At 35.3% G+C, this 21,468-nt stretch overlaps 1 protein-coding gene across 9 annotated transcripts in view; it reads right to left on the bottom strand.

Annotated features, from left to right (window-relative positions):
* Positions 1-21,468, bottom strand: part of ELF2 (E74 like ETS transcription factor 2) — a 92,791-nt gene that overhangs the window by 27,637 nt on the left and 43,686 nt on the right. For 2 of the 9 annotated variants that reach the window (XM_027066307.2, XM_053216958.1), the window contains exon 2: positions 16,574-16,676. The exons of 6 other annotated variants lie outside the window; for them this stretch is intronic. The gene's annotated coding sequence lies outside the window, so the exon portion shown is untranslated. Of the gene's footprint in view, positions 1-16,573; positions 16,733-21,468 lie in introns of all 9 variants that reach the window. One more of the 9 variants, XM_053216957.1, reaches the window with a different exon arrangement.

The following is a 21,468-nucleotide window of genomic DNA, read 5'->3' as shown; positions in this document are numbered from 1 at the left end:
AATCCTTCCCTTCGTTTGATTTTCATGAGAATTAACTGCCTGGCTTTGTTTTTTTTCCTATTTGTTTCTTTTCAGTTGATTTCACCCATTTCTCCACAACCCTTAAAGGTGGCTGTCCTCCCAAAGTGTGATCCTTAACCATCTTCTCTCTTCATTCTTCAGTCTCTCAAGAATGTTATTACCCATCCAACACTAGTGTTTTCAATATTATTTCTCTACTGATCAAAAATCAGTATCTCAAGGCCTGACTTATTATTTTTTTTAGCTCTAGGCTATAATTTCCAATGTTATGGTAAACATCTTTATTGGGCTAACCCACTGGTACCTAAAGGTCTTTTTTTTTTTAATATTTATTTATTTTGAGAGAGGTGGGGCAGGGAGGCAGAGAGAGAGAGAAGGAGAGACAGAATCCCAAACAGGCTCCTCCACACTATCAGAACAGAGCTGGATGCAGGGCTCGAACTCACAAACTGTGAGATCATGACCTGAGCTGAAATCAAGAGTCAGATGGACGCTTAACCAACTGAGCCGCCCAAGCGCCCCTAAAGATCTTTTATCTACAAATCTCCTATCAACAACATTACCATCTTCCCAGGCTAGAAATCTGCATCATCTATGATCCTAGTTTAGGTATTCATGTATTATACAATTTTTGAGAAGGATTCAAAACCTACGTGAAATTATAAAACATAATGTAACAAACATTTATCTTTCCAACATCCAGAACAACAACTGTTAACATTTTGTTATTTATGCCTGAAGATGCTTTTTTCCCCCTAAGAAATAACACATTACAGGGTAAGATAACATCTTTCAGGACTACTCTCAGTTCTCATTCACCATTTCATTTCCAAAGAAACCACTATCATTAAGTTTTATGTACATTCTTCTAGTCTATTTTTTACATTTGTGTGTGTGTATGTGTGTATGTGTGTGTGTGTGTGTGTGTGTGTGTGTGTGTGTGTCCCAGAATAATTTATACTATTATTTTGCATGCTTTGGGTACATAAATGACATTATTCTATATACACCATTCTAAAATTTACTTTTTTTCATTCAAGATTTACATTCTATCCATGCCGGCATAAATAAATATTGCTATGCTTTTTAGATGCTGCAAAATATTCCAATGCATGAATTTACCCCATTTTATTCATCAAATTATCTACTGGTAGGCAAATAAATTTATTTCCATTTTCACTTTAATGAACAATGCTGCAAAAAATTCTTATCTAAACATGTAGGCTAGGGGTGTCTGGGTGGCTCAGTCTGTTGGACATCCGACTTCGGCTCAGGATATGATCTCATGGTTCGTGGGTTCAAGCCCCACATCAGGCTCTGTGCTGACAGCTCAGAGCCTGGAGACTGCTTCTGATTCTGTCTCCCTCTCTCTGCCCCTCCCCGGCTTGCACTCTCTGTCTCTCTCCCTCTCTCTCAAAACTAAACATTAAAAAAAAACATGTACGCTAGAGTTAGTTCACTGTATATACCTACAAATAGAATTTTTATAGAATAGAATAAGTACATTTTTATTCTATATGTTACTCTATCCGAAGTATCTATGCAAGTCTAAAATCCCATCAGTGATGTGGTAAAAGTTTCCATTTTTCTCAAATTCTTGTCAATACAAGATATAATCAGACTTTAAAAAGTCTATTGGGTGACAAGAAAATTTTCATTGTTGTATTAATTTGCATATACTTAATAAGTACTGGGGATACTTTTTCATATACTTACTGGCCCCCTATAAATTGCCTAGTCATATCCATTGTCATTTTTCTAGGATACTTTTTGTCTTAATGAGGTATAGAATGTCAACATATCATAGATAATAATTCAGATATGTGTTGCAAATATCTTCTGCCAACCTGCTGTTTGACTTTTAATTTGGTTGGTCTATAGTATCCTTTGTCCTATAAAAACTTTACATTTTGATGTAGTAAAATTAATATGTGTTTTAATGTATGTTAAATAGTCCCTGGAATAAAAAGGAAATCATAAAGAACTTAAGAAATATTTAGAAATGAATTACAATTAAAATATAACATGTCAAACTAGGTGTGGCATAGCTAAAACAGTACTTCAGAGGTCAGGAGATGAAAAGGTTTAAAAACAAGCTAAGCATTCAACTCATAAAGATGGAAAAGTCAACAGAACAAAACCAAAGAAACAGAAGGAAAGACATAAAAAAGAGTAGGAAAAATGAAATAGAGAACAATAATTTTAAAAAACAGAAAAGATTCACAAAACCAAAAGATGGTTTTGAAAAGATTAATAAAATAGACCTCAGCAAGAGTCATCAAGAAAAGAAGGTGCAAATATAAAACAAAACGGGAGAAATAACCATAAGTACAATAGATATAGAAAATAAGAAATCAGTATTCTAAACAATTGTATGTTAGGCTTAAATGTGGATGAATTATATAAAGAAACTGTATAAATTATATAAAGAAAAAATGAATAGTAAGTAGTAGAGAAATTAAAATGTAGTCCACAACCTCCTCTCCATATTATTTGTGAAAAGTCCTAAACTTAAAACAGAGCATGGAGAATCCATCAATTAACTGACCACATCAAAAGATTAAAGGAGAAAAATTGTAACTTACCAAAAAATGCAGAAAAAGCATTGGATAAGACTCCATATTTATGTATAACTAATACAAAAATAAAACCAAAAGCACAGATGGGAATTCTTTATACACTAAAACCTACAACAAACATTATACTTTAGATTGCAACTTTAGCTACACTCCCTTCAAGATTAGAACAAAACAGGGATGCCAATTAGTATCACTACTCTTCAACATATTAGAGTTCTTTACCGACATTATAAGAAAAGAAAAAGATGTGAGATAAGCAGAAAAAATAGAAGAGGGCTGAGTTGTAACAGCTGAGACCCTCTTAGACCAGTAAGCTCCCAAATGATCCACAGATGACCACAAATAGGTAAGTAAGTCCAGCCATCTCAGCAGAACCACATAGCTAACCCACAGTCTCAGGAAAAATCCATAACTAGTTCTTGTTTCAGGCCAATAAATTTGGGGTTGGTTTGCTATGCAACAATAGCTGATACAAGTAAGGAGTGATGGGTATCCGTTACTGGTTAACTTATAAAGGTAAAATGTAATGGGTATCTATCCTGGAGTATTGTGTGGCAACATATTACATATACACAAAGCAACATGCATGGATATTAAGAACAGTACTTACTAAAAAATGTAGCAAACAGATACATAATACCATTTATATAAATGTTAAATATGTACAATAGGATATACACAATGTTACAAAATATGGCTTGATCAAATTAAAGTCGATGCTTATGAGGAAGGGAGATGTGATTGTCGTATACATAAAAAGGATAGAAAGGAACAGATCAATTGAAACAATAAAAAGAGGGTGTGAAGTACCCTCTTACTTTTTTTTTTCCTATGTAAAAAGCCAACTATCTTAATATAATTGATTGATAGCCCATCCTTTCCCACCGATTTATAAATCTATGTCTATTATACACCAGGTTTATAAATACATGCTTACTCGGTTTCTGGGGTTTCTATTCTATTCTATCCTAATGAACTATTTGTCTGTGGGCCAAAAACACATTTAAAATTTTTCTAGGGCTATATACTCATTCCTTAAAGATAGGAGCGCAAGTACTCTACACTTTGCTCTTCTGCAGAATTGTCTAGATTATTTTTGATCTTTATCTAAGAGTTTATCAACTCCACCAAAAACAATACCTGTTAAGATTTTGACTGGAATTGTGCTAAATTTATAGATTGGGGAAGAATTAACAGTTTTACCTTGTCCATCTTTCCATGTGTGTTTGTGGGTTAAAGACGAAAGGAATTTCCTCCTAAGTTATAGATCTCTTCATTTATTTATGCTCCTCAATAAAGTTATATTCTTATTTTCATGAAAGTATTGCATATTATTGTTAAGATTTATTCCTAGGGGTGCCTGGGTGGCTCAGTCAATTGAGTGTCTGACTCTTGATTTTGGCTCAGCTCATGATCTCCTGGTTCATGGGATCGAGCCACGCTGTGAACAAGGAGCCTGCTTGGGCTCCTCCTCTCTCTCTCTCTCTCTCTCTCTCTCTCTCTCTCTCTCTCTCTCTCCCTCTCCTTCCCTCTCCCTCCCTCCCTCTCTCTCTCTCTCTGCCCTGCCTCACGTGTGTGCACAAACATTCTCTCTCTCTCAAAATAAATGGATGAACATCTTTAAAAAAAGATTTATTCCTAGATATCTAAGGTTTTTTTACTATTATGAATGGGATCTTTTTGTTTCACTTTTATTTTTTTATTTTTAAATTTTTATTATTGAAGTATAGCTGACATACAAGGTTAGATCAGTTTCAGGTGTATAACACAGTGATTCAACAATTCTATATATTACTAAGTGCTTACTAGAATAAGTGTGGTCATCATTTATCACCAGATAATGTTTTTACAATATTATTCACTATATTCTATGTGCATGTATAGCCTCATGACTTATTTATATTTTATAATTGGAGGTCTCTACTTCTTGATCCCCTTCACCTATTTTGCCCATCCCCCCACCTTCCCTCCCCTCTATCAACCAACACTTTGTTCTCTGTATCTATGGATCTGTTTCTGGTTTTTATTTGTTTTCTTAAGTTACACACATTTATAAATGGAACCAGATGATATTTGTCTTCCTCTGTCTGACTTATTTCATTTAGCATGTTATACCCTCTAAGTTCATCCTAGAGCCATGTTGTTACAAATGGCAAGATCTCATTCTGGTTTTTTGGCTGAGTATTATTCCTGTGTGTGTGTGTGTGTGTGCGTGTGTGTGTGTGTGTGTGTGTGTGTGTGTGAGCGCTCATGCATGCACACATGCATACCACATCTTTATTATTTTCTGATTATTGTTCTTATATACGGCAACCCTGATGAACTCTCTAAAGCAGTTTTAAAATCTATGCATTTTCTTAAATTTTATGTGTTAATTAAACCATTTGTGAATACCAGATTTGTTTCTTCCCTTCTGATCTTCATACTTTTTATTTCTTTTTCTTATTTACATTTGCTAGGACCCCCATAAAAAATGTTAGTTAGTACAGATGATAGCTGGCATCCTGTTCCCCTACTAATTATGGTATTTGCCATAATTTTTAATATAGATACCTCATTAAGCCCCAATCCAGATTAAAAGTCTCAGAAGATGGTGAACTTTTACACCTACTGAAATGATTGTACGGGTTTTCTCTTTTAGTCTATTCATATGGCAGATTAACAGATTTTCCTTTTTCTTATTTTTTTTAAGTTTATTTACTTATTTTGAGAGAAAGAGAGAGGGAGGATGAGTGGGGCAGGGGGACAGCAAGGGAGAGAGAGAACCCCAAGCAGGCTCCACACTCAGCACAGAGCCCCAAGTGGGGTTCGATCTCAGGACTATGAGATCATGACCTGAGCTGAAATCAAGAGTTGGACGCTTAACTGACTGAGCCACAAAGTGCTTCAACAGATTTTCTAATAGCCTTCTTTGCCTTCCTAGTATGCAGTTAGTCACTATGTGTTTTTTAATTAGCACTAGATTTACTATTATTTATTTAGAATATTTGTAGCTATGATCATACATAAATTCAGCAAGAAATTTTCTTCTTTTTATATTGGGTCAATTTTAAAGTAAAGTTATACTACCTCCATAAATGAGTTGGAAAGCTTTCCCTCTTTACTGTTTCCATAATAGTTTGTATATAATAGGGAGTATGTATCCCTTGACATTTTAGTAATAGACCTCGGTCTGGTGGATTTTATTTGAATGAGGGAATACATGTGTAAAATTAAAGAACTTAAAAAGTTGATTTGAATGTTTTCTATTTCTTCTTGAATCAATTGTAATTTATATATATTTTTTTTTCATTGCCCATAGATTTTCAAAATCCTTGGCAATAGGTCATTCACAGTACTTTCTTATGATTTCCAAACTCTATTCTACTAGTCATTTTTTTTTCTTCATAGTGCTCATTTTTCTTTGGTCTGTCTTTACAGAGGTTCATCCATTTTTTAAAACTTATGGTTTCATCAATAATCTATTTTATTTTCTATTTCATGAATATTGACTTTTATCTTTATCATTTCCTTTCATTTACTTAATTTGATTTATTCTGTTGGTCTTTTATTAACATCTAAATGCTCACTATATCAATCTTTCATATTCTCCAATAAATGCATTTAGAGCTACTAAATTTTCCAGTGAGTTCTATTTAAATTACATCTCAAATTTCTATATGCGACGCTTTCATTGTTATTTCGTTGCAAATGTTTTATAATTTTCATTTTCTCTTTCATCAGTTAATGAGTTTTTAGTTGCCAGTGTAAAGTATTTTGATTTTCACTTCATTGTTGGTTTCTAATATATCTTGTATTAGGATGACATGATAAATTTTGAATGATATGGATTTTCTGGACATCGTTGAGATTCCTCTATGGCCTAGTACACAGTTAAAAACCGACCTAAGTATATCTGGAAAAAAGTGTATGGGGTTGTATTTTATTAGGTTAGCTACAATGTTCTATACACCTGGGTGGCTCAGTTGGTTGAGCGTCCAAGTCTTGATTTCAACTCAGGTCATGATCTCACGGTTTGTGACACTGAGCCCCATGTCGGTTTCTGAGTAAATAAACTTTTTAAAAAATGTTCTATAAATCTCTACTTTATGAAGTCTGTAAGTCCTATGGTTCAAATCTTTGATCCCATTTTTAATTTTGTATCTGCTTGATTTTGCAATTTTGGCTGAGGTGTACTGAAGTCCCATTGTTTTGTAGGAATGTCTACGTCTCCTTGCAATTCTGAAAGGTTTTGCTTTAAATGATATTTCAAAGCTATGTTGTTAGATGCACATAGGTTTATGATGATTATATTTTCTGGATTGTTCCTTTTAGCAGTCTGAAGAGTCTCCATAGCAATTAAAAATTTTCACCCTAAATTCTATTTTATTATACCAGCTTCCTTTGGTTAGCATTTTTCAGGTGAATATTTTTTTTCTATCCTTTTTATATTATTTACATCATTTTGTTTTGTGTTATCTGTTAAAAATAACACAGGCTCATGTTAATATCACAACAGGTTATTTTAATATGATTTCTGATGTTTTGGACTTACTTCTAGTATCTTGATTTATTATTTGTATTTCCATTTTTTCTCCTTTGTTGCCTTTTGTTAGATTTCATCACGTTTAGTTTATTTCCTACCCCCAACTTAGTATTCTGGAAGCTATACCTTCTATTTCTATTATTTCACTATGTTCTAGTTGCTTAAAATAAGTGTCCTTCTTTTCACTTCTCAATTTCTCCAGCTCACGTTTCACCCAGTTCCTAACTATTTTATTCAAGGGCTACCATAATCTGGTTCCACTCTATCTTTCTAGCCTTATCTCTCTCTACCATATGCCACTACAAAGCCTAATCTAAATAAAGTCCAAAATTCCTGGCATTGTTCTCGTTCATGATGTCTTCTCATTCACTCACCCATCAATAAATAATTTATTGAAAACCTATTTGGTGCCTAGCTCTGAGCAATACCAGTAAACACAAAGGATAAGCCCTCTGGTTTTATGAAGCATCATGTGGAAACATTAAACAAGTAAATATAAATAGAACAGAACTTAATGAATACATGAATACATGGTAATGTACTGAATAATGAATACATGGTAATTGGCTCCCATCTTCCACTCTACCCTCAAACCATCACTGGAGTACACAACTACCCACCAGGTGGCACCAAACCACAGCCGGACCTTAGACTGATCTGGATGCCATAGTCTGAGTCCTGGAACCCCTTTCACACACGTCTTTCTCCACACAGCTTGTCTCGGGCCATTTTATTAAACTCACAATAATGCCATGTTCCATGCAATTTGAGGTTTTGGGAATTATTTACCCTCACATTGTGGGAGTTTATTGTATCAAAGTTGTAGGTGCTAACCAAAAAAGAAAAATGGGGGCTATGACAAAAATAACAGAACAGTCCTAATGGAGATTGACTTTTTATCAGCTAAACGCAATATTTCTCTTAGAAAGTGACATTTAAACTGAGATCTAAAGGATGACCAGGAGTAAGAAACTGAAAAATGGAAAGCACTCTGTCCCAGAAAGCAAATGGTGTATGTGAGTACCATGTGAAGGTAAATTTTAGATTAACGGAAATGCAAAAAGACAACAGTGTGTATATGTGTGTATATATATAAAAGACAACAGTGTGCGAATGGGGGGAGGGGGATGTATATAATTCATCAGAGTATAAATGCTTCAGAGCTTGGGCTTACAATCTGAATTTAAATCCTTGCTCCACCACTTAAATAGCTGTCCAACCTTGGAAAAGTTATTCAGCCTAGGGTTGTTGAAAGTATTAAATATATTAATATGTAAAGACCTAAGAACTATTCCTGGCAATATGGTAAATACATTTTAAATGTTACGGTTTTGTTTGTGTTGCTATTATTGTTGTTATTGTTTCTAGATGGATGAGAGGAGACAAAATATTCAGTGTCTTGAAGGCCATGTTAAAAATTATGAATATTATCCTAAGTGCAATTAGAACCCACTGCAAGGTTTTAGGGAAGGGAATGTAATGATTAAATTTATAAATATATATTTTAAATCACTTTGGTTACTATATAAAGAATGGATTGTTTGGAGTGAAAGGCAGAAGGGCCAAGAGTGAAAATAAGAACACCAGTTAGAAGGCCAATGGCCATGGTCATAACTCACATAAAATAACTACAGATTAGTCTAGGCTAGGAGCAATGATGATGGAAAGAAACTGGTAGATTCAAGATATATTTTGGAGGCAAAATTGAAAACTGACATGATCTGGTTTTGGGCTAGGAGGTAAGGTAGAAGAAGGTATAAATGATGACTTTTCAACCAGAAAATCTTTTGCTGCTGAACAAAGATTCTTTGTCTACCAAACTTTCTTTAGTCAGGCTCCTGAACCTTCTCCTAGGCCCATCTGTGTACTTCCTTGTAAAATCCCATTCTAACAAGAACTCTAAGTCAGTTTAGCTAGTCTGTTTAGAATCCCCCATCCTCCATATCTGATTACTCTCCATATCTAATCGGGTTCCTCATCCTTCCCAAATCCCCAGCTAATGTGTGATCATCCTGGCCTGTCTTTAGCAAGAATCTGTTTAACCAGAACCCCCACCCCTCCATTCCTGATGTTTTCTCTTAGAAATTTTCCATCCAATGACTCTGCTCCTTGGCCATAAATTACCACTTACTTATGCTGTACTCAGAGTTGAGCCCACTCTCTCTCTCCCTCACTGCAAAATCATGTAACAGTGGTCTCTATCCTTATCATAATAGTACCCCCCTCTTGAATAAAGTCTTCCTTATGGTGCTTTAACAAGGATCATTGATTTTTTTTTTAACATTTCTCAAATGAAATTTTATTCTCCCAGGCTCAGCTAAAATATGAGCTTTCCATCAAAATAAATAATAGCTCTCTCTCTCATTCTTACAACACAGATTTTCTTTGAACCTTCGGTTATAAAGAGTTTTTTCTTTTTTTTTTTTAAATGTTTATTTTTGAAAGAAAGACAGAGACAGAAACAGAGACAGAGTGCGAGTGGGGGAGGGGCAGAGAGAGAGGGAGACACAGAAACAGAAGCAGGCTCCAGGCTCTGAGCTGTCAGCACAGAGCCTGACACAAGGCTCAAACTCATAGACCATGAGATCATGACCTGAGCCACAGGCGGCCACTTAGCTGACTAAGCCACCCAGGCACTCCTAAAGAGTTGTTTTCTTATATATTTTCCCCATTAAAAAGCAACCTCCTTTACAGTTAGGGCCATATCTAATTTCTTATTCTAGCCACACACACACACACACACACACACACACACACAAATATGCTCTGTGTACAACAGGCCATCTCAGATAACTCCACAAATGGTCTCAGGTCCTCATGCTCTTTTACTTCCTTTAGGAGGTATAAGAATTCAGCCTGGGGGCGCCTGGGTGGCTCAGTGGGTTAAGCGTCTGACTTCGGCTCAGGTCATGATTTCACGGTTTGTCGGTTTGATCCCCATATCAGGCTCTGGGCTGACAGCTCAGAGCCTGGAGCCTGCTTCAGATTCTGTGTCTTCCTCTCTCTCTCTCTCTCTGCCCCTACCCCACTCACGCTCTCTCTCTGTCTCAAAAATAAATAAACATTAAAAAATTTAAAAAAAAGAAAGCAAGCAAATGTCTCAGGAAGAAATCAGCACCTTTCCATTTCTTTTTCCTCTTAGACCAATTCTTGGTTTCCTTTGAAAAGAATTTTTTCATTCTAACTTATTATTCTGACTATCTATTTTCTGAGAATTAAGTTGTAAAAAAAAAAGGTAATATAGAAGAAGCAAAAGAATTCTGGTTCTCCTAAAAGTCTTGTCAAACATCATGTATAATAAGAAGTACCTTTTCACTAACTAAATTAGAGCTATAACTCTTTCCTTTTTGATGTAAAACTTCCTAGAGTGAACTTTTGCAAGGTCGTCTAGTTTTAAGAAAATCTCTCCCAAGTTCTAACAAGTAATTTGTTTTGTTTGAATATATTCTTAAATAAATAATAAGAAGAAAATAATAAATAAGTTATCCTGGAGAATAACTACCTATGATCACCACCCATCTAATATAAAACATATGAAAAATATTTTCAGTTAAATTTTAAAATTTAACTGTTCATTCAAGTCGGATAGGTATTTTGACTGATTTACAAAGTGAAAAGAAATCAAACATCCAGTTATGATCAAACACCGACCTTAAATTAGGAGAATATGGGTTATCTCTTATAAAAACTGGCATTATATCTTAACAATGCCTAAGCAAAAGAGAGGAAATGGGCTACATTCTTTCTTCCCTGGTATACTGATGAAAAAAATTATAGAAACATAAAAATTTTTTTAAATAACAATTACTACCATCCCATTTCCTAATCCCATTCCTAAATTGTAGCTAACCACTGCAAACAGGCTGAGTTCTTTCAATGTCCCCTGATTTATGAATGAGAAAAAGAAAAATGGGAAAAAATAAGTCACTCGTGTTTTGTGGTACTATTTCCACACATAAAAAAATTAAAATGGTGAGATTTAGGAATGCTTAATTCCATTTGACCTGCTCCTCTGCCCCTAAAGCCAGAGGCCTTAACTGTCAGCTATGCCTTTATGATGAAATTTAAAATGAACCACCATATAGCTATAATGCAATCTGGAACTTTTAGATTAGCTACCATACTTGGCAATTCTTTGTGCTTCCTCACCTTTCCGCAACTGTACCTACACCACGGTATTATTTCCTTGAATGCTAGTTTTCCTCAATTTAGGTGGTAAGCTTCCTTAAGGCCAGGCACCATGTCTTATTCGACTTTGAATCACTTACTCCCTAGGAGCCATGATGTTGTTTGTATATAATAGGTACTTTGTGCATGATAAATGTTAAGTTTACCAGTATCTCATCTGTATTTAATAACTGTCACATGAAGGTGGAAGAGGGAGAATTTATCTGCTGCTTCAAATGCTTGAAAAGAAATGATCTTAGCTTAATTGCAAATATTAAATCTACAAAAAACCAGTTTGGGAGATGTTAATTTATATCATCTGATTTGTGACAAAACAATTTTACAGTATGGCAAACTTACATGCTTTCTTCACTAAATTCTAAGCACTAGGAATGTAGATACATTGCCTGTCTTGTCTACCCGGCTAGCCCATGCCTAAAATAGTGCCTGGCATATGGTAGATGCTCCATGAATATTTATTGATGAATTAATTAATAGTAATTCATTACATCATCTCATATAGACCTGAAAGAATTTTGGTATCTTTTCACCCCCAATATCAATCTTCTGTGATGGAAATAACACAACATGGTAAGAAGCTACTGTATTAGCTGGGTTTTCACAATGGCAGAAGCTCTCTTTCAGTGCTGTCATTCCCAATAGTTTAGATAATGGTTCTCAAAGTATGATCCCTCGGCCAACAGCATCAGCATCAGCATCAGCATCACCTGCGAACTTGTGAAACATGCAAATTCTTAAGTCCCATCCCTGATCCACTGAATCAGAAATTCTGGAGGTGGGCCTAGCAATCTGTATTTTAACAAGTGCTTCAGATGATTCTGATGTATGGTCAAGTTTGAGAACCACTGGCCACAGAAATTTTTGTCACGGAAATAGATGGATCTCAAACTGACAAATAGGTCATAAAATATTAAATGAGCCTTTAAAGAAATATACTAAATGCTCAAATATTAGAATGTTTTAGAATAAGTTAAATTAGGTCAATCAATCAACCACTACATAGTTGAGAAGTGCTTTTTTTTCTTAGCAGGGATCATAAAAGTGTATTCAATGGCTTTCAGGGGTGCCTGGGTAGCCCAGTCGGTTAAGTGTCTGACTTCAACTCAGCTCATGATCTCATGGTTCGTGAGTTTGACCCCTGCGTTGGGCTCTGTGCTGGCGTCTCAGAGCCTGGAGCCTGATCTTAATTCTGTGTCTCCCTCTTTCTCTGTCCCTCCCCCATTCTCCTTCTCTCTCTCTCTCAAAAATAAATAAACATTAAAAAAATTTACAAAAAATATTAAAAAAAAATAAAATAAAATGGCTTCCAGATCCCCACTATGACTTGTTAGGAAAAAGAGAATAGCAGTAGGGCAGAATATGGGCAAGAAAGGATGAGAAAAAGGTAGATGACAGCTAAAATAATAATATATGGATGAAACCTAGAAAAACTGTTTTTTAGATTTTAACTGAAATTAAGCATTTTAATTTTAAATAATGGCACAAATCACAATAGTTTGGGCAGTTTTGTGACTTCATGACCAATAGATATCATAAATATTTTCATATTATAGTTGTTACAGATATCTCAAAATGTAATTTATGGTCATAACTATCTATCGACATAAATTAGATCTGCCACTAGATCTCATTTTATGATTCATTATTAAAGAAGCATATGCATTAATATATCACAATTAAAAATAGTTCAAAAGCTATATTTCAATATATTTGTTTCCTTTGTAATCCTAGTTATTGTATTTTATATATTTTAAAAAGTTGTTCCGTGAGAAGGTCCACAGGCTGAATTTACCATGTGATCAAAGAGGTACATGACACAAGATGAAACAACTCTACAAAAGTTAATAGTTGCGTTGAAAATGTTCTTGACCTCCTTTAAATGATGGGCGCCTTCATGAACCTGAGAAAACTCATGGGTCTCTTTCCCAGTTTACAAATGGTCATGGAGGATGTACAAGGGACAATGATTCCTCCTCCTGAAACAGCATTGTACCAAAGCACCCAGCTTTGAATTCCAAAAAGAAAGGCTAGATGTGCAACTACTTTAATCTCTGTAATTTTTAGCTTAGTATAGGCGATGAGCACACCTAAAGCTCAAATCTACAGAGGCAGACAATTTAGTGGCAGGTGAATAAAAATAGCTAACTATTAGGGAGCTCTGAACGAGAAGCTACGGAGTTCAGACGTCATTTTCGTCATTTTCGGTAATGCTTTGATTGTCTTGTTTTACTTCTCATTTACAGTACTGTTTGGGAAACAACTAAATTTGTATAAAAAAACATACTTTTTAAAAAACTCTTAAAAGCCTTCCTATTGGGCTTTAGGTAAGGCCCAAGAAACAGATACAAATCTTACAAAGTCCTCAGCCTTACAATTACAAGATACAGTCTTTACAAAGTCCTCAGCAATAAGATTTTTTTACCTCATTAGCTTCATTTTAATTCCCTTTCCCTTTCATAATCCATATTCTAGCCATACTGAATTCCCTTCTGCAACTCAAATAGGCCATGTTCTCCTTCCTCCCAGACTTTCAACCATGCTATTCTCTGCCTGGCTAATTACTTCAAACCCTTCAAATCTGTTCAGATGTCACTTCTCAGGGAGGCATTCTCTGTCCTCCTAGGCATTCCCTAGCTGTATACTCCCTAAACTTTTCATTAATCCTATCATAACAGCCATCACAGTTAGTTATAATAATATGTTTAACTGTTCATTGCCCACAAAGCTGAAGGCATGGTGAGAGCAAAGACAAGGTCTTGTTTACCACAAGATACTCGGCTCTGAGCCCAACATGCATCAGCCCTTAGGAATAGCTGGTAGAGGATGAATTTACCCAGAGATGTTTTAAAGCATTCCTGTAGTTAAGAACCTTCAGCTATCCCTACTTGGCAACATTTATAACCTTGTGTGCTACTCATTTAAAAAATTTTTTTTTATTTTTTTAATGTTTTTTTTATTTTTGAGAAGAGAGAGACAGAACATGAGTGGGGGAGGGGAGAAAGACAGAATCCTAAGCAGGCTCCAGGCTCTGAGCTGTCAGCACAGCGCCTGACACAGGGCTCGAACTCACAAGCTGTGAGATCATGACCTGAGCTGAAGTTGGACACTTAACCAACTGAGCCACCCAGGTGCCGCACTCATTTAAAATTCTATACAATCCAAATTTAGCCCTCTCCTCAGTCTAAAATTTATTACTGGGGTGCCTGAGTGGCTCAGTTCTTTTGAGCATCTGACTCTTGATTTTGGCTCAGGTCATGAACCCATGATGGTGAGATCGAGTCCCACATCAGGCTCTACACTGAGTATGTGGCTTGCTTAAGATTCTCTCTCTCTCTCTGCCCCTCTCCCCTGCTCATGTTCTCCTTCTCTCTTGCTAACATAAAAAAATAAAAAACTATTACAAAATAAAAATTAAAAAATTTATTACTCAGACACATTGTTATATAGCAAAATTGAAAGTTAACTAGTGCTTTAAAAAATTAAAAATTTGGAGGCACCTGGACGGTTCAGTCGGTTAAGTGCATCCAACTCTGGATTTCAGCTCAGGTCATGACCTCGTGGTCATGTCCATGCTGATAGTGCAGAGCCTGCTTAAGATTCTCTCTCTCACTGTCTGCCCCTCCTCTGCTCTTTCTCAAAATAAATAAACATTTAAAAACTTATAAAAAAATAATAGAAGTTTGAAAATTGAAAATTAAAATGTAAAAAGTTTGAGTGCAAAGGAATGAATGCTACTAGTTTCCAAAAGTAAACATCCTTTAATGATCTACTTTCTAGATATACTTCTCTTTCCGTTTATATAAAATACATGTTTCTTACAGCATACAAATACCATTTAAAATCATTCCTTTTCATTTCTCCTTTAACTGGCAGGGTAGTTCTTTACTTTTGGCCACTATTTTTTCCTTCACGTAATAATCTGTAAAACATACATTCAAGTGAACTAAAAATTGGCAGATATTTTAAAGAGCCCTTAAAGGGACACCTGGGTGGCTCAGTCATTAAGCAACCAACTTTGGCTCCGGTCATGATCTCATGGTACGTGGGTTCGAGCCCCACATTGGGCTCTGTGCTGACAGCTCAGAGCCTGGAGCCTGCTTCAGATTCTGTGTCTCCCTCTCTCACTCTGCCCCTCCCCCATGTGGACTCTCTCTCTCTCTCTCTCTCTCTCTCTCTCTCTCGCAAAAATAAAATAAACATTAAAAAAATAAAATAACAGTTTAGAAAGCAGAAGCTTCACTTCATTTTCCTTTTGGATTATAAAGTCCAATTATAAAGTAACAAGTATGATAAAACTCTATTTATTGATTTAAGTAAATGTGTTATATTAAAACTTTTCATCTTCTATACTCTTCATAATTTAATACCTTCTAGCTACTTTGTATACTTTTAAACAATACAGTTAAATAATTTTCCACTTAAACACCCTCTACTTAGAGACCTTACTCAACACATTTAGGGACTTCCACAACCACAACTCACCTCCAGTTTTTAAAAACCTGACATTTTAATGTCCAATGCCCAGTAAATGGGAATTTCAGGAAGATTAATAATTGCATGATACCATATTTCATTAATTCTAAGATGTACGCTTTTTCACATTTTAACATCTCTGAAACTAGGATGTATCTTACAATTGATGGTATCCTAAAATTTATAACTGGCAGCGTTTTTTTCTTTTAGTGATCTAAAAATGTTTCTTACAATAGATGGCATCTTAGGCTAAATGAAATATACTTACTAAAATATTAAAAACTTTTCTCTAATAATGCTTTCTAACTGATCCAAATCACAGTACAATTATAATTCAAACAGTCCTAGAATAAAAACGAAAGGAACTTCAGATTCACATTTTACCTTTTTAGAAAACTAGTGACTAGGCTAAACTCAACAAAATGGATAACTGGAAGAAAACACTTCTTTAAAAAAATGTAGAAAAAGTCTAGATTAGAAGCAACAGAAATAACAGAAATGCAGAAAAAAGGACTGGAAGATGTTGGTCAGTAGTAGCATCTAAGTAAGTGGAGGCATGAAACAGCCCTAGAGCTTAATCTATAAAAAGAAACAAATATTAGGAACATGGCAGGGGTTAGCACAGGTAACAAATTGTTTAGGAGGAAAGATACTGTTACATTATTTCTCCCTCCTTAAGGAGAAATCATTGTCACTCTTGAAACAAAAATATGGTATAGGTATATTGAAATAATTGTAATTAAATGGAAAATTGTAAACATTCTTAGTAAATGAAAAACCAACCTACCAGCATTGTCTTCCTTCTGGCTCAATCTGTTTCACCTTCAGGTAATCCTAGGATAGGGGCTCCTTTTCAGATCCCCAGTTTTTCATGTCGATCTTCTACCTCCCTGTGGCAACAATATTTTCTAATTAAAAGAGTCCTTTTGTGCCACAGGGAGGATTTCTGATGGTATAACAAATACAAAAGTTATCACAGCTCATCATGAAGTCAACCTAGTCTTGAGACTTTTCAAGAAAAGAAATTTGGCTCCTGAACTTATTTTTCAAGACAGAAATCTCATTTCTTTTTTTAAACTGCATTTCAAAAAGCTAAACTTCCATGTATTTTTTTTTAAAAGCAGTGCTTTCTTGTTGAGTTATGTAAAAATTCTGATCATTCGTCTATCTTTTCAACTAACCCCTAAACACAATTTTGTTCATAAATGTAGATGCCTAAGTTTTCTAATTTTTCCTGATCATTTCTTTAACTATTAACACAAAAGTTTTATGTTTTGATACCTAGTTAAAAACCAAAGTCCTGCTCCCAATGATCAGAAGAGAAGTAAGAAGCTACCAGACTGCTTTCAGCCAGTTTGTTAGTAAAGATTAATAAATCCACTTGTATTACATAACATTTAAACAAGGCCAGCAGGACATATAAAAAGCAATAGTTACTGGTCCCTTGCTGGTAAGATTATGAGTGATTTTCACTGTTTCTCTTTGCAATACTTCCCAATTTCTCCAATGGGAATGTATTGATTTTATTGTAAAAAAAAAAATCAAATTTAGGTATAATCACAAATGATTAAAGCCTACTGTGATTTTAAGATGAAGTTAATCTAGTATGACAACATTATGGGCTTTGATATATTTTGGATAGCCATACTTATATTTTTGGATGACTACCTTTTTATATTTTAAATAACCCTAAAGTATTCAACATTTAATTTGGTACCAAAAAAAGAAAATATATTTAAGATTTTACATAGATGGTTCTTGATTATACTGCAATACTAAGTCAAAACTCAATCTGTTTCAATCTGTATTTCCTAGCAATTATGTGTTAAATACTATATTGTACACTGTATTCAACAAAATAAAAAAGTATGTCTTCAAGGGACTTCTACGTTTACTTTGAAAACAAAAGGAATATGTATACACACAAGAACAGTATAAGAAAGCAATGATCAAGTGCCTAAGCCCAGATGGTCTAACAGAAGATCAGGAAAGGGAGCATTTAATGCAGGCCAGAATCACTGAGGAAAGTTTCGTGTAGCTGGGCCTTAAAAAAATGGATAATACCTGAACACAGGTTGATAGAAAAATGTATTCGAGCAAAAGTTCAGAAGCATAAACAGTCCATGCAAGGGGCAATAAGGAAAACAGCTAGAGTATAATGTTTCAGTAGATAAGAAGGACAGAACAGGAAGGACCTACTTCTGGATGATTCTGTGGGTCACTGAATTTCGCAGAGGAGTGTCTTTTGAAATCTGATAAACAAAGAGCTTCTGGAGAATGATAAAGGTAGGTGCCAAAGCACAGTAAGCTAAGGAAGAAATGACAAGGAAAAAGTACACACTGAAGGTATAGAGGTATAGAGCACTTGTTTTTTTACAAAAAGTGAAGTGAAAGGAAAGAGAAAAACACAATGGAAAAGTAAACAGATGTTGTTTTAATGTATAAAAGACCTTCTATATATTTGAAGGCACAGGAAAGGACCTAATGAAATTAAAGGGATACTTACGGAGCACTTACTACATCACAAGCACTGTGTTTTATATATTTATTTTATGTAGTCCTCACAACCTTGCATTACTATTTCATGACAGTGAAACAGACTCCCAAAAAGTTAAATACTGATAAGTAAGTGATAAATTAGAAGTCTGAAACCAAGACTAACTAACCCAATCAATATTCTTCCTTTTTCTACTAAAGAGAACTACTTAAAAGGCTAGAAGAAAAAAAATATTAATCTCAGGAATAGGATTTTCTATCATTAATTGATTACTCTTGGCTCTTCTTCAGGTTTCTCAAAATGTAAACATTCCCTGGGGGCACCTGAGTTGCTCAGTCAGTTGAGCATCCAACTTCAACTCAGGTCATGATCTCACGGTCCATGGTTTCGAGCCCCGAAGGCCCTGTGCTGACAGCTCCCAGCCTGGAGCCTGCTTCTGATTCTGTGTCTCCCTCTCTCTCTGTCCCTCCCCCACTCATGCTCTGTCTCTCTCCATCTCTCAAAAATGAATAAACATTAGGAAAAAAAATTTTTTAATGTAAACATTCCCTAAGGTCAATTCCTTAATTTTGTGTCCTTTGTTCTTGATCACAGGAAGACAAACACGGAATATAAATACCTTCTCCCTTAGAGAAATCTCTCAAACACCTTTCCTTCTGGAGATTCCATATGTTTCCATGGCATCGATGATGATGATTCCCAAATCAGTCTCTCCTTGATCTTTCTTTTATAAGCTTCAACTGTACTAGATATGTTCCCTTTGCCCCTCCAGGTCTATTCTCCACCCTTCTTAATGCTGCTCTCTGTCCCAGAAGTCTGACTTCAACAGGACTCCCAAAGCTTTAGATTGCATTTGATCAGTGGAGAGCCTTGGCAAGGAATTAGAGGGAAGAAGGAGAACAAAATCAGGGTCCTTATTCCCTGGCTCCTTCCCTGTAGCATCACCCTCAAGCCAGCTGCATCCTTTGACCAAAGGTCCCAGATCCTCCCAAGGTGACCCTCTTTCCAGGGCTCTCTTCTTCTGGGTTCCAGTAACCACGCCCTCCCTTTGGGCCTCAGGCCAAAGGACAGAAGGAGCTCTGCTGCTGCCACCTCTGGACTACTGCCCTATTTCTTATGGGCACCCTATGCTTGCCCACACATTTGTAACTAGCCATTTATTAAAACATTCTAAAATTTATCCTAATTTGAATATGCCATCACTTTTGCAGTGGGACCCTGACTACACATTTGTACATCTTTAAATACCCAAATATTTCTCCTCAGATCTGCTCTGCTTCAACTCAAAATCAACACACCTACCAGCAAACTTACCTGTTTCCCAAAACAGTCTTGCCTTCTTCGAATTCTTGTACGATATTACGGCCATCAAGTTAGGGTCAAAAAAACCGAGTAATATCTTCCCTAACTATGCCTCTCCCCCTAATTTGCCATGTCAAGTATTGTTAGATCTTGCATAGTAGTATTGCTTACATAAGCCCCTTCTATTCCTGTTGCTTCTACCTTGTTTTAATAGTTCTCAAGTCAACCCTTAACTCATAACCACAACAACGAGTCTGCCTGCCTCATCCCTTCCTCTACAATCATCAGATCCTGAGATACTAATTACATAGTACTTTCTACTCAAAACCTTCCAAATTTTTCTGCTTCTTGCAAGCCTTATCACTCACTCTCGGGTTCAAATCATAATATAGTCACAACTCTTAATGGGACCTCCTGTCAAGGTCTCGTTTACTCACAATATCTTCTAAACATGACTTGAACTTCAATATTCTACCCATTATTAATTATATTGTCCTCAGTCTACAGTGTCTTTCACTTACCTCCTATCTGCCCATCCAAATCCTACCATCTGTCCTCCTTCTTTACTTTCTCTAAACATTCCCTAATCCTGTAAATTGAACGTTCTTCTGAAAATCTCTTTGAACTTGTAAGCAGAACCCAATTGATTCTATACTGCTTTACATTTCCAACACAGTATATATTATATATGTTAAAACTAAATGATTAACCCCTTGAGGGAAAGAAACATGTTGAAGGCAGTACCTTTGCACGTAAGAAATGCAAAGTATCTGTGATATATTCTCATAAATTAAAGTGGAAGGTTAAGAAGATAAATAGAGTTAAGTTAAGGTGCAAGATGAAGAAGCAGATCCTAAACAGTTCAATCTTCTCAGCCGAGCCTTAAAAGATTTCTATCAAAACGTATCTGCTATTGATTGTATTGGTATAAACTTGTTACTTTTTAAATGGTAATCTGTAATAACCTTTTAAAATTCATGTGTTCTCTATCTACCTATCTATCTACCTCAAATCTCAGTAGGGAATCCCAGAAACCCCTCTCCATCCCCAATGTGCACATCAGTCTACCTAGCAGGCCCCCAGAACTGGAGTGGAGTGGAGTCTGCAGCCACTGGCAAGGGTATTTCCAGCCTGCCAGACTCAAGACGGCACTCATACTTCATTACTATTCCCCAAAGACTCCTTATGATTACTGATCTCCAGTTATCATCAAAAGGCAATTTACAGGTTTAGATGAATATGCCTAAAGTCTCAAAACATATATTTGGCTTTTCCTATAAAATTTAAGAGAGGATTACTATTGCACATAAGCTCTGTGAGAGAAATGTAGAATTTTTTTGTCTATAAAAAGGTGAAGCAAAATAGCCTATGATTACTACTAACAAAATGAGAAATCATTTTATACACAAAATAATTAAGATGGCTAACTGTACTTCACTATATAATTTTAGTACTCCTACCTAGATTTCATCATGAACATGGTTTCTGGTATAAACATACACATATGGTTATATAGCAATAAAAGAAAAACTTTAATGTACACATGCAGAGAATTGCTATATCAGGTCAATAAATATAATTATGAATGTTGAATTATGAATATATAAATATGAATATATGAATATTGAATTATGAATTATGAATATAACCTAAGTTATAACATAGGAGCATTCCAGAAAGTATTTCCTAGATGTACAAAAGGAAATCTTACTCTATACAGATCTCATTTCCACCAATTCACCAAATGAAAACCTCTGTAGACATCTTATAAATATTCCTTTCCCTTTTTTCCCAACTTCTTCTCCAAAACCTACACGTTTCTGGAATTTAAGTTAAAAATTTATAGCACTACAAAATGAACCTGATCTTAATCCACTACCTAA

The sequence above is a fragment of the Acinonyx jubatus genome, chromosome B1 (genome assembly GCF_027475565.1).
Source record: "Acinonyx jubatus isolate Ajub_Pintada_27869175 chromosome B1, VMU_Ajub_asm_v1.0, whole genome shotgun sequence".
NCBI lineage: Eukaryota > Metazoa > Chordata > Mammalia > Carnivora > Felidae > Acinonyx > Acinonyx jubatus.
The sequence above is the reverse complement of the archived record's forward strand: the minus strand, read 5'-3'. Positions and strand labels throughout refer to the sequence as shown.